Here is a 14,635-nt window from a genome sequence, read left to right as displayed (position 1 = left end):
TTACCTGTATACTTTTTTGCAATCTTCAGAATTTTAGTTTCAGTAAACCTAAACAGCAAGTTCCTTCTGTTGGAAATAATAAAAAGAGACCACTGAGGATCAGTAAAGATAATTGGGAGAGAAAAGATGGAATATTTTAAATTGAAGCTTGTTAAAGACAGATAACTAAAAACAAAGTCAAGACCTTAAAACTGCTAATCCAGAACTGCCATCTATGAGGGAAAAAACACGCATTCACACTGGAATAAAATAAATAAACCCAAGAGTCTGGGAAGAGGGTTTCAAAAAGATCAATTCAGCTATGGCAAGGAGGATAAACACAGGATAGGTCATTCAAACTTCTTCCATCCCAAGCATCTGGAATGAGAACAAAACCTAGAAAAGTCACTCAGGAAACAGAAATTAATTTTACAGTAGCTTATTAATATTTTAGAAGATACAATAACACTGACAATACATGAGCTATCACTTATTCATTTATGGTTCTCATTCAATAAATATTTATTGAAAGCCTATAAAGAGCTAGGCACTTGTTTTAGGCACTGGCATCAGCCATGAACAGGACATAGAAAGTCTTTGCTGTCATGGAAATTACATGCAAATGAGAGACCAAAAAAAACCAAGATAATTTTAGAGGAAAACGTGCTATTAAGAAAACAGGTCACATGCAGTGGCTCACACATGTAATTCCAGCACTTTGGGAGGCTGAGGCAGGCAGATTGCTTGACCTCAGGAGTTCAAGACCAGCATGGGCAACATAGCAAAACCCTGTCTCTACAAAAAATAAAAATAAAAAAATGAGGTGGGTGTGGTAGCAGGCACCTGTAGTCCCAGCTACTTGAGAGGCTGAGGTGGGAGGATGGTTTGAGCCTAGGAGGTGGAGAATGCAGTAAGCAGGGATCATGCCACTGCACTCTAGTCTGGGCAACAGAGCCAGACCCTGTCTCAAAAAAGAAAAAGGCCGGGCGTGGGGGCTCATGCCTGCAATCCCAGAATTTTGGGAGGTTGAGGTGGGCAGAGGGCTTGAGCTCAGGAGTTCCAGACCAGCCTGGGCCACAGGGCAAAAGCATGTCTCTACAAAAACTTAGCTGGGTGTGGTGGTACATACCTGTCCCAGCTACTCAGGAGGCTGAGATGGGAGGATCGCTTAAGCCCGGGAGGCAGAGGTTGCAGTGAGCTGACACGGAGCCACCGCACTCCAGCCTGGGCAACAGAGTGAGATCTTGTCTCAAAAAAAAGAAAAAAGAAAATAAAACAGGTAGTAGGATCACTTGAGGCCAGGAGTTCAAGGCTGCAGTAAGCTGTAATAGCACCTGTAAATAGCCACTGCAATCCAGCGCTGGCAACATAATGAGATCTTATCACAAAAAGGAAAGAAAGAAAACAAAACAAATGGTAAAGGTTGACTATCAACAGGATCCTCTCTAAGAAGCTAAAAATATGAATCATAGCCACTAGTCAGTAAAGCCACACAATTCTGGAGGAAGAGTATTCCTGGGAGAGAAAAAATAGGAAAGCCTATGTGACAGGAAGATGCCTAACAGGTGCAAAGAACTGAAATAAGGGAAGTAGAAGGAAAGGGAAATGGCACACAATGAGATCAGAGGTAGTCAGGGCCGGATCAGGTAGAGCCTGTAGGGAACTTGCTGAATTTGGTCACTCTCTTTTTTTTTTTTTTTTTTTAATTAAATGCACAGCTATGAGGGCTTTCACTCAGAACTTCAGTTCCCATGACTACTTTTACGTAAGATTATTACATGTGTTACATATGTTACTCAACCATACTTACCATATTTCCCACGGAGATTTTCAGGAACTTGGCCCTCACAGTAGAAGAATGTTCTAATTAAACATGGTAACTGCTACAAATAAGTACCAAATACTATGGGAACACAGAAGGGACAGCTATTAATTCTAAAAGAAGAAACTGAAAGAGGTTTAAGAGCTGACCTTTAAAAGTAAAATTTCATGTAGAGAATAAGGATAAGGATACATCAGAGAAACGGCAGGAAGACAGTCAAGAAAACAGAATGGTAAGTTTTAACCAATACTATACAGTAGTCTCCCCTTAACCAAAATTTACTGTCTATGGTTTCAGTTACCTATGGTCAACATGGTCCAAAAATATTAAAGAAAAAACTCCAGAAATAAACAGCTCATAAGCTTTAAACACTTATGAATGCCTACACAGTGCCCAAGTCATTAACCTCACTTTGCCATTTTATCATCATTTTCCATCATCACAAGACGGGTGAGTATAATATTTTAAGAGAAAGAACACATTCACATAATTTTTATTGAATATAGTTGTAAGTTTTTGCTATTAACGTCTTACTCTGCCCAATTTGTAAATTAAACTTCATAAAAGGTACGCATGTTGTGGTTGTAAGCATCTACTGGGGGTCTTGGACTGTATCCCTCACAGATAAGGGAGGACTACTGTATTTAGTTCTTTAAAAATGATTTCATAAAAAATAAAATAAAATCCCATGATAATATAGCTTTTGTAGGTGTTCTGTAACAAATCTTATATCACATGATTTTCCTCACTTAATAAAAGTATTAAGTATTTTCTATTAAAGACCCTAGCTGTCAAAATAGACCTAGGCTTTCTAAAGCGAACCTATTCACCAAATGTGCAGAGCCCAGTTCCATGTCACTAATATAACTTTTTTCTGGCAAAATTATCATGATTATCAAAAGCAGAAGTTCACATCTTTTAACAACATGGTAAGCTATACAAGACCTTTATCTCAAATCTCCCTCCAATCCCCAATAAATGGATAGTAAAAGGAATTTTTTTTTTAAATCAACAACAAAAATAGGAACAAAGTAGAGATGGCAATAGAATCCTGTTACCTGACTGACAGGAAATCCAGGAAAGAGAAGAGAGGTAAAAAATGGCTAAGAAGTTACCCGAGGTAATATAAGTGTGTCATATAACTGAAGAACATGAGCCCCTGATACCTCTGTTTCCAGAGACTACCATTCTCCTCCTCACCTATTCCACGAAAGCCCCAATTGTTTCTAGGCTATTTCTCAAGCAGGTCAAGCACGCTACGGCTAGTCACACTGCCTTCAATGCTCTTCCCCCAGATAATCACGAGGTTCACTCATTCACTTCCTTTACATCTGTGTTCAAATGTTTCCTTATCCATGATACCTTCCCTGAGCACCTTACCTTAGTAGTTAATACCAACATCAAAATTTTCGTGGAAAGGCAAAAAAATAAAAATATAAAGTTAACCCAACCCTCTATCTTCCTTTTCCAGGTCACTTATTTCCATAATCACCATCCACAAAATTTGTTTCCTCACCAGAGATTTTGTTTTGATCACTACTATATGCCCAAAAGCTTAGAACACATATTTGGCTTTCAATAGGCATTTGCTGAATTGTTGTTTAATATAATCAAAAATTCTAACATAACTGAAAGATGGTGTGAAAGGAGAATAGCGGGCTCATCAAAAATTGGTTAATTTCTGGGGCAGCAGTTATCTTTTTTTTTTTTTTTTTTTTTTTTTGAGACAGAGTTTGGCTCTGCCACCCAGGCTGGAGTGGAGTGGTGCGATCTAGCTCACTGAAACATCTGCCTTCCAGTTCAAGCAACTGTCGTGCCTCAGCCTCCCCGAATAGCTGGGATTATAGGTGCCCGCCACCACACCCAGCTGTTTTGTATTTTTAGTAGAGACAGGGTTTCCCCATGTTGGCCAGGTTGGTCTCGAACTCCTGACTTCAGGTGATCCACCTGCCTCGGCCTCCCAAAGTGCTGGGATTACAGATGTGAGCCACCACACCCGTTCCTGAGGACCTTCATAATCTTAAAAATTGGCCAGGCACTGTGGATTGCTTGGGCCCAGGAGTTTGAGACCAGCCTGGACAACATGGTGAAACTCGTCTCTACTAAAAATAGAAAAATGAGCCAAGTGTGGTTGTACGTGCTTATAGTCCCAGCTACTTTGGAGGCTTAGGTGGGAGGACTGCCTGAGCCCAGGAGGCAAAGAATGTAGTGAACTAAGATCTCATCACTGCACTCTAGCCTGGGTATGAGAGAGACCCCCTGACTTAAAAAAAAAAGGAAACAAAAATCATTGGAAGATCTGAAAAAGCTTTTATATCTATTGACACTTACTGATATGGTCTGGATCTGTGTCCTCACCCAAATCTCAGGTCAAAGTATAATTCCCAGTGTTAGAGGTGGGGCCTGCTGGGAGGTGACTGGATTATCGGGGCAGTTTCTAATGGTTCACACCATCCCTTTGGTGCTGTTCTCATTATGGACTTCTCATGAGATCTGGTTGTTTAAAATTAAGTGGCACCTCCCCCTTCTCTCCTGCTCCCACCATGTAAGACACCTACTCTTGCTTTGCCCTCTACTATGAGTAAAAGCTCCCTGAGGTCTCCCCAGAAGCAGATGCTGCCACGCTTCCTATACAGCCTATGGAACGTTCAGCCAATTAAATCCCTTTTCTTTATAAATTACCCAGTCTCAGGTATTTATAGCAGTGTGAGAATGAACTAATACGCTTACCCTATTAGAAAGTAAAACTCAAAAATGCTTTAAAATGTATTATTTTAAAACTGCAGTAATAGGCCAGATGCGGTGGCTCACACCTGTAATCCCAGCACTTGAGGAGGCTGAGGTGGGTGGATCACTTGAGGTCAGGAGTTCAAGACCAGCCTGGGCAACATAGTGAAACCCCGTCTCTACTAAAAACACAAAAATTAGCCGGGTATGGTGGTGCATGCCTGTAATCCCAGCTACTCAGGAGGCTAAGATACCAGAATCGCTTGAACCTGGGAGGCCGAGGTTGCAGTGAACTGAGATTGCACCACTGCACTCCAGCCTGTGTGACAGAGTGTGACTCTATCTCAAAAAATAAAACAAAAAAACAAAACAAAAAAACCCCACTGCAAACCCACCATATCTAATAAAAGTAACTTTTATTAAAATATTTTCAAAAATTTAATGAGTGGTAATACTACACATTTTTTGCAAATCTCTCTAATGGCTAGTTTAACAGAAGAAAGCTGGATTGTCACATTTCCATCTGTATTCAATCTATCATGATATGCTGTTCTGGTTAAATTATAAAAAAATCCAGTTTCACACAAATATGTAGTTGAAAAAGGGAGTAGTATTTTTAATAACCTTTTCAGGTAAGTGTGGGTGCTATTCCTCTTTGATACTACCCCAATACTTTACAAAGGCAGCTTGAACTTAATTGCAATGTGGAATCTGAAACCTTATCAGTGAAACCTCGTACTATCTCAATGAAAAATCGATTGTTCGATATTGCACTTTACATAGACCTTTCATCCAGACATGACTTTGTAACATCATGGTCATCTGAAAAATATTGTTTCACCAAGTTATGTACCTCTTTCAAACATGACACATTTCATTATGTAAAAGTTAAAAAAAAAAAAAATCACTTGTTAATAACACAACCAATCTCATTGCAAAGTCCTGAGAAACTGCCAAAATTACAGTGACTGATAGGAGTTTTCCACAATTCTAATTTTTGCTTGAAAGTCTGAATTTTATCTTGGCAATAAATTCTGTCATTTGTTTTTCATGAAGTGAAAGGCTCACTTCATTTATTTTTGAGAAAATATGTAAAAATATCCAAGTTCACATAAATACAGTTTGCTTCTTTCAAGTAAAAATGTGTTCCATGAAAAAAGTGACTAGTTTGCTAATCCAGCTTATAACTAAATCAAACAAGTTCTTTTCTCAAAATAAGCATCATACTTTGGTATGCAGTAGAAGACCCTGTAACAACCTTCCCAAGAACATATGGACACACCAAGGGGAAGAACACTCACTAGAATCTTTCAGAGGGTGGAGGGTGGGAGGAGGGAGAGGATAAGGAAAAATAACTAGTGGGTACTAGGCTTAATACCTGGGTGGTGAAATAATCTGTACAACAAAACCTATAACACAAGTTTACCTATGTAACAAACCTGCACTTACAGCCCTGAACTTAAAGTTAAAAAAAAAAAAAAAAAACTTCCCATTTTGTCACATGGAATATAAAAAACACATGTGCTCAAGAATCAACATTAATAAATTAACAATTTTTATTGCTTTTTTTTTTTTTTTTTTGAAACAGTTTCACACTGTCACCAGGCTGGAGTGCAGTGGTGCAATCTCGGCTCACTGCAACCTCTGCCTTCTGGGTTCAAGCCATCTTCCTGCCTCAGCCTCCCGAGTAGCTAGGATTACAAGCATGTGCCACCACGCCCTGCTAATTTTGTATTTTTAGTAGAGATGGGGTTTCACCATGTTGGCCAGGATGGTCTTGATCTCTTGACCTTGTGATGCGCTTGCCTTAGCCTCCCAAAGTGCTGGGATTACAGGCTTGAGCCACCGCGCCCGGCCTTCATTATAAGTCTTTTGAAATTGACTTTTAAAACCGTGTACAGATATTAATTAGTTGAAAATTTAAAATATTCAAAATATTACTTCGAAAAAACACATATTAAGTTAGGTTGAATAAGTAAATAAAGCAAATATCCACACACAGGTGAGAAACCGGCTATGAAATATACCAAGATGTAACAGTAACTGCCCAGGGGGAAAAAAAAAGAATGTACTGGTGAGTTTTCAATCACATACAGAAATTCTGTTTTATAACTTTATTTATTTATTTATTTATTTATTTACTTACTTACTTACTTATTTTTAAGACAGAGTCTTGCTCTGTTGCCCAGGCTGGAGTACAGTGGCGTGATCTCCACTTACTGCAACCTCCACCTCCCAGGTTCAAGTGATTCTCCTGCCCCAGCCACCTGAGTAGCTGGGATTATAGGCATGCATCACCCCGCTTGGCTACTTTTGTTGTATTTTTTAGTAGAGGCGGGGTTTAACCAGGTTGGCCAGGCTAATCTTGAACTCCTGGCCTCAAGTAATCCATCTGCCTCGGCCTCCCAAAGTGCTGGGATTACAGGTGTGAGCTACCACACCCAGCCCAATTTTTAAAATTCACTTTAAACTTCATCGAAAAGCAACAGTTTTCTTCAGATTAGAATGTCTGATGACTTAGTTAAAAACAGTTAAAAGTATAAACTTTAGTTTTTTAATAAACAGTTAAGCGGCTAAACACACACACACAATCTTTTTTTCTGTGATCACAATTAAGAACGTATCAGGGCCGGGCGCGGTGGCTCAAGCCTGTAATCCCAGCACTTTGGGAGGCCGAGGCGGGCGGATCACAAGGTCAGCAGATCAAGACCATCCTGGCTAACACAGTGAAACCCCGTCTCTACTAAAAATACAAAAAAATTAGCCAGGCGTAGTGGCGGGCGCCTGTAGTCCCAGCTACTTAGGAGGCTGAGGCAGGAGAATGGCGTGAACCCGGGAGGCGGAGCTTGCAGTGAGCCGAGATCGCGCCACAGCACTCTAGCCTGGGCTGCCGATCGAGACTCCTTCTCAAAAAAAAAAAAAAAAAAAAAAAAGGTATGAGAATATAACTCATCATGTATTTGAAAAACAAGAAAAAAATTGCTTTATGATAATAAATTGCTGAATCTGAGGTGATTATTTCATAAAATCTTCAAAGAAATACAAACCTACTACCAAAAATCTAATTTAAATTTAGTTTCCTAGCGATGTCCTGATGCAGGAAAAAAGAGTTTCTTCCTGTATATAAATAACACAACAGCAAATTGGATTGCCCACTAAAAGGAACCAGGGTTCCATGGAAAATGGCTCATTCCAAGACTGACACAGGAAAGAAAGAAGATGCACTTGCAACATCTTGCTCTGCCAGAAACACAGGAAATACTTTAAAAAAAAAAAAAAAAAAAAAAAAAGGCTGGGCATGGAGGCTCATGCCTGTAATCCCAGCACTTTGGGAGGCCAAGGCAGGGGGATAACGAGGTCAGGAGTTCAAGACCAGCCTAGCCAAGATGGTGAAACCCCACCTCCACTAAAAATACAAAAATTAAGCCAGGCGCGGTGGCTCACGCCTGTAATCCCAGCACTTTGAGAGGCTGAGGCGGGCGGATCACAAGGTCAGGAGATCGAGACCATCCTGGCTAACACGGTGAAACCTCGTCTCTACTGAAAATACACACACACAAAAAAATTAGCCGGGCGCGGTGGCGGGCGCCTGTAGTCACAGCTACTCCGGAGGCTGAGGCAGGAGAATGGCGTGGGCCCGGGAGGCGGAGCTTGCAGTGAGCCGCCGTGAGCCGCGATCGCGCCACTGCACTCCAGCCTGGGAAACAGAGCGAGACTTCGCCTCAAAAAAAAAAACAAAAACAAAAAACCAAAAAATAGCCAGGGGTGGTGGCAGATGCCTATAATCCCAGCTACTTGGGAGGCTGAGGCAGAGAATTGCTTGAACCTGGAAGGCGGAGGTTGCAGTGAGCCGAGATCGTGCCACTGCACTCCGGCCTCGGGCAACATAGTGAGACTCTGTCTTAAAAACAAAAAAGAGGACAAGTTAAAAAGATACAGGAGCCCACGTGGAAAGGCTCCTAATGGACAAATCTGGGACAATTTGAACATCAAAATAAAGCTAATAATGGGTTATAACCCACTGAATAAAACACGGAACACACGATTCTATATTAATCAGATAAAAGAATGTCTCTTCCTTATAAAAGAATGTCCATTAGTGAAGAAAATGGATGAGTTACAAAATAAACCCTTTCCAACCATCAGAGTAAAGATGAGTATACGCAAGAAACATCAATAGATGCTACATGGGCCTTGGGGGATGTGGGGAGTGATGAGGAACAGGATGATCTGATGAGGAGCAGAGTATCTGCACTATCTCAAAGTTATCCCCACAGATTGCTTATTAGGTGCACTGTTCCACATTACAGGAGACATGAAAACTAAAGGCATTTTGTGATCTTGAACTGGGTCCTATGAGGAAAATGCTGTAAAGGGATAAATGCTATTATTGGGACAATTTGACAAAACTGGAAAATGAGCTATAGATTAATATTATCAAAGTTAACTTTCCTGAATTTGGTAACTAGTGCAGTGATAATGCAAAAGAACACAATACACAGTGAATATTTAGAAACAAATAGGTATAATGTAATATAATGGGCATAATGTAAGCAATTTACTTTTAAATGATTCAAAAGAGAATAAGAGGCCAGGCACAGTGGCTCATGCCTATAGTACCAGCACTTTGGGAGGTTGAAGTAGGCTGATCACTTGAGGTCAGGGATTTGAGACCAGCCTGGCCAAGATGGTAAAACTTCATCTCTAACTAAAATACAAAAATTAGCTGGGTGTGGTAGCAGGCACCTGTAATCTCAGTTACTTAGGAGGCTGAGGCAGGAGAATCGCTTGAACCTGGGAGACAGAGGTTACAGCAAGTCGAGATCACACCACTGCACTCCAGCCTGGGCAACACAGCAAGACTCCATCTCAAAAAAAAAAAAAAAAGAGAGAGAAAATAAGAAGGCAAGTATGACAACATTAAAAATTGGTGAATCTGAATAATGGGTATTCAGGAGTTCTCAGTACTATTTTTTAAATCTTTCTGTAAGTTTGAAATTATGTCAAAATAAAAAATTTAAGTAGCCGGGCATGGTGGCTCACGACTGTAATCCCAGAACTTTGGGAGGCCGAGGCAGGCGGAACACTTGAGGTCAGGAGTTTAAGACCAGCCTGGCCAACATAGTGAAACCCCGTCTTTACCAAAAATATAAAATATAAGCTGGGCGTGGTGGTGTGCACCTCTAATTCCAGCTACTTGGAAGGCTGAGTCAGGAGAATCACTTGAACCTGGGAGGTGGAGGTAACAAAGAGCCAAGATGGGGCCACTGCACGCCAGCCTGGGCCACAGAGTGAGACTCTGTCCAAAAAAAAAAAAATTAATTAATTAAAGTAACAACAAATTGGGATGTCAAAAGATAATAAAATAAGTAATTTATTCGAGTGCCCTATAGTATATATGAATAAGGAAAATGACTACAATATTGATTCAGATTTGACACCTAGCCATATATAGAATTTCTTAAATTTTGTATCCTGTAGAGAAGGAAAAATATTTTTTAAGAATCCAATCACATACATACTAAACTAAGATGCTAATCCTGTATGCTCTCAGGAAAATACAGAAATCTTTTCCATGTTAACACAATCCACACTGCTGAACTCTCCTTTCCAGCAGCAAGCCATAAGCCCCTTACAGGCAGGTGTTAAGAGCCTGCCCTTTGTTGTAACTCAAGCACTGCCACAGTGCCTGAAATACAACACTCCTGTTTGTTGAATAAATACTGAACATTTACAAATAGAAACAAAATACTGTATTTTATCAAAATGAAAAGAAACTGGGAAGGGAAGAGACAATTAAATATGGTACTTTTACAAATTTTTTTGAGACAGAGTCTCACTCTGTCACCCAGGTTGGAGTGCAGTGGCACAATCTCAGCTCACTGCAATCTCCACCCCCAGGGTTCAAGCGATTCTCCTGTCTCAGCCTCCCAAGTAGCTGCGATTATAGGCACCCACCACTACGTCCAGCTAATTTTTGTATTTGTATTTTTATTTTCTTTATTTTTGTGTTTTTAGTAGAGACAAGGTTTCACCATGTTGGCCAGGCTGGTCTCGATCCACTCGCCTCGGCCTCCCAAAGTGCTGGGATTACAGGCGTGAGCCATTTCACCTGGCCACTTTTACAAATTGTTTTAAGACATTTTTAAATATGATTGAACATTTTCTTTTTCTTCTTGAAATGGAATCTTACTCTGTCACCCAGACTGGAGTGCAGTGGCGCAATCTTGGCTCACTGCAACCTCTGCCTCTTGGATTCAAGTCATTCTCCTGCCTCAACCTCCCGAGTAGCTGGGATTACAAGCACCCGCCACCATGCCCACCTGCTTTTTGTATTTTTTGGTAGAGATAGGATTTTGCCATGTTGGGCAGGCTGGTCTCAAATTCCTGACCTCAGGTGAGCCGCCTGCCTCAGCCTCCCAAAGAGCTAGGATTACAGGTGTGTGTACCACCATGTCCAGCCTAAATATGAATGAACATTTTCAAAAAAAATATTATTTTATTGTATTTCATTTACTCATTTGAGATAGGGTCTGCTGGCTTTGTCACTCAGGCTGGATGGAGTGCAGTGGCACAATCTCGACTCACTGCAACCTCTGCCTCCTGGGGTCAAGCCATCCTCTCACCTCAGCCTCCCGAGTAGCTGGGACTACAGGCATGTGCCATTATGCCTGTCTAATTTTTGTAATTTTTTGGTACAGACAGAATTTCATCACGTTGCCCTGGCTGGTCTCGAACTCCTGGGCTCAAGCAATCCACCTTCCTGAGCCTCCCAAAGTGCTGGGATTACAGGCACGAGCCACTGGGCCCAGTCAAAAAAAATATATTTTAAAATATGAACATTTTCAAACCTCACAAAAGCAGAGAACAATATTAATATCCATGTACCCATCACCACAACCCAACAATTATCCAGATTGTGCCTGACCTGCTTCATCTATCTCATCTCCCTCCACTGCTTTTTTTGGTTTTTATCTGGTATCTGTTTAAAACAACAGACATCTCTGGGCACAGTGGCTCACGCCTTTCCCAGCACTTTGGGAGGCCAAGACGGCTGGATCACCTGAGATCAGGAGTTCAAGACCAGCCTGGCTAACATGGTGAAAATCTGTTTCTACTAAAAATATAAAAAGTCAGCAGGCGTGGTGGCGCGCTCCTGTAATTCCAGCTACTCGGGAGCCTGAGGCAGTAGAATTGCTTGAATCCGGGAGGTGGAGGCTGCAGTGAGCTGAGATCACACCGCTGTACTGCAGCTTGGACAACAAGAGGGAAACTCCATCTCAAAATAAAATAAAATAAAATAAAATACCAGACATTTGCAAGTTTTCTCCCTAATTCTTCAGTCTCTATCACTAATAAAAAGTGGGCATTTTCTTACATAAACATAATGCCATTATCATCCCTAACAAAGTTACAATAACTCCTTGATATCATATAATACCCATCCATATTCAGATTTCCCCCAGTGTTTCAAAAATGACTTTCTACAATTGGTTTGAGTCAGGGCTTAAACACCACCAATGTATTATATTTGGTTACTACACATAAAATAATTTTAATCTGTCTGCATCATCTGGCAGCAAATATGAAAAGCTTGACAGACAAACCAAATAATTAATTTACATTTGTAGATTCTCTAGAATCAAACCTCATCTAATGCATTTGCTATTCCTGCTACCTGCAGCAGTCTTCCTCCAAATCGTCACTATGGCGGATTTTTTCTAGTAATTGCAGTCACAGGTCAAATTGCCACCTCTAAAAAGGCCCTCCCTAACCACTCAATCTATAGTAAAACCATTTCCATCCATGCCATATCACATGGTCCTATTTTCTTCACGGCACTCACCACTACCTGAAACCATTCTGTTTATTATGTTCCCCCACACACAACAGAATGTCAGCTCCATGAAGGCAGAGTGCCTTCACTGAAGAACAGTGACTGTGCCTAGAACATGAGACATTCAATAAATGTATCTACATAATAATGCAGTACTGCTCTTCAAAATGTAAGCTCAGCTAAGTATTTGGAGACTTTTTTGTTGTTTTGTGTTTTTTTTTTTGAGACGGAGTCTTGCTCTGTTGCCCAGATTGGAGTGCAGTGGCATGATCTCAGCTCACTGAAACCTCCATCTCCCGGGTTCAAACAATTCTGCCTTAGCCTCCCGAGCAGCTGGGATTACAGGCACGTGCCACCACCATGCCCGGCTAGTTTTTGTACTTTTTTTTAGTAGAGACAGGGTTTCACCATGTTGGCCTGGCTGGTCTCGAACCCCCAACCGCATGATCCACCCGCCTCGGCTTCCCAAAGTGCTGGGATTACAGGCGTGAGCAAGCGCCCCCAGCTTCAGCTAAATATTTGTCTTTAAACATTTGTAATTCACTCCTCATGTAATGACATAAATTGAGTACCTGTAGAAACCTGAGCCAGCTGTTACCAAGAATCTGTAGGATGTAGGAAAGAAGCAAACAGAAGTATAAGACATCCAAATGTAATTGTGGACTTTTACTGAACAATAATTACAGGTTTCTGAAAGAAAAACAAATTATTCAGGATGATTTTTAAAATGTTACCAGGAGTAATAAAAAATTTCATTTTTAGTACCATCTGAAAGCTATTAAAGCTTGAGTAATTAATATCTACAATGGGACAACAATAACAATAATATGTGGAACAACAATCATTGTTTGTTTGTTTGTTTTGAGAAACAGTCTCGCCCTGTTGCCCAAGCTGGAGTGCAGCGAGTGGCAGGATCCCAGCTTACTGCAACCTCCGCCTCCCAGGTTTAAGCCATTCTCCTGCCTCAGCTTCCCAAGCAGCTGGAACTACAGGCACACACCACTAAGCTTGGCTAATTTTTCGTATTTTCAGTAGAGATGGGGTTTCACCATTTTGGCCAGTGTGGTCTCGAACTCCTGACCTCAAGTGATCCACTCGCTTTGGCCTCCCAAAGTGCTGGGATTACAGGGGTCAGCCACCACACCTGGCCCTCAGTTTCATCATAGGTTTTACACACACACATTTCATGAGGAAATTGATGCTTTCTGTATAGCATTTCTTTCCGGGGATTCGATTACGACGAATAAAACAACGAATACCAAAACCTAACTAGATATACAAACCGTTAGATTTGGGACCTAGAGAAAACCAGTTATCTATTCTACAATTCTCACTTAAACAGAGAGACCTGAAGCCCAAGGAGGGTTAACAATAAACTCGGAGATCTAATGTATAGCAAGCAAAGATAGATCTAAAATCTAAATCTTCTGTCTCTAGTCCTATATTATTTCATAAGATAATGTTACCCATAGAATGTTAATGTCAGGTTATAACATATTTTAACTTCTATCATTTTTCAGATAGTCTCTTTTATTTCCTACTGAAGTCTTAGCCCAAAAGGGGAGAAAAAGGCAAAAGAAGGGCACATAAGTATGCCTCAAGTAAAGCATGATACAGAAACCCCTCTTTAAATTATAACAACAACAACAACAAAAGCATCTAAAAATCTAAACGGTTTGATTCAATTAGTTTCTTTTATATTTTTTATTTTAAAGTAAAATAACTAGGAGTATCTGCTAAATGAGTATACCTTAGCTTTATACAAGCAAGGTGCTGTTCTCTTAAACATCAGAATAGCTCTCTCTCAATAATCTGTAGAAACGGAGTACCACAGTGAAATTCGTTAAGGTGTAACCTCTGTTGTAATGCATTTTTCACCAAAATGGAGTCACTTTGTTTACATCTTTCTTTAAAAACCAATTCTATGTCAGGTGAAATAACTAGCAAACATGTGGCCAACAGACACCAAACAAAAGTTAAAAAGTGACAGAAGGATCTGCACATGATATAGCACTCGTGATAAGGGGAGACTCACTCTTCCTACTTTTTCCTATAATATTATTTAGACCAATTTACAAACACCCTCATCAATTCTTAGAATACTATTGTGAATCTTTGGTCACAAACAAATGAGCAGGAGAGAGATGATAAAGTCATTTGTCCAAGGTTAAATGGCAAGAAAGTGTCCAAAATAAGATAAATCAAGGCTTTTAAAAAAAATCAACTTAAAATTATTTTAAAAGTAAAAGGACCTCCTTCTTATCCATCTG

At 40.4% G+C, this 14,635-nt stretch overlaps 1 protein-coding gene across 10 annotated transcripts in view; it reads right to left on the bottom strand.

The window, feature by feature from the left end:
• RNF111 (ring finger protein 111) overlaps positions 1 to 14,635 on the bottom strand; it is a 169,222-nt gene that overhangs the window by 95,996 nt on the left and 58,591 nt on the right. The gene's annotated exons all lie outside the window — the stretch shown is intronic.

The sequence above is a fragment of the Chlorocebus sabaeus genome, chromosome 26 (genome assembly GCF_047675955.1).
Source record: "Chlorocebus sabaeus isolate Y175 chromosome 26, mChlSab1.0.hap1, whole genome shotgun sequence".
NCBI classification, from domain to species: domain Eukaryota; kingdom Metazoa; phylum Chordata; class Mammalia; order Primates; family Cercopithecidae; genus Chlorocebus; species Chlorocebus sabaeus.
Note: the sequence above shows the minus strand (reverse complement) of the source record. Positions and strands in the feature narration are given on the sequence as shown.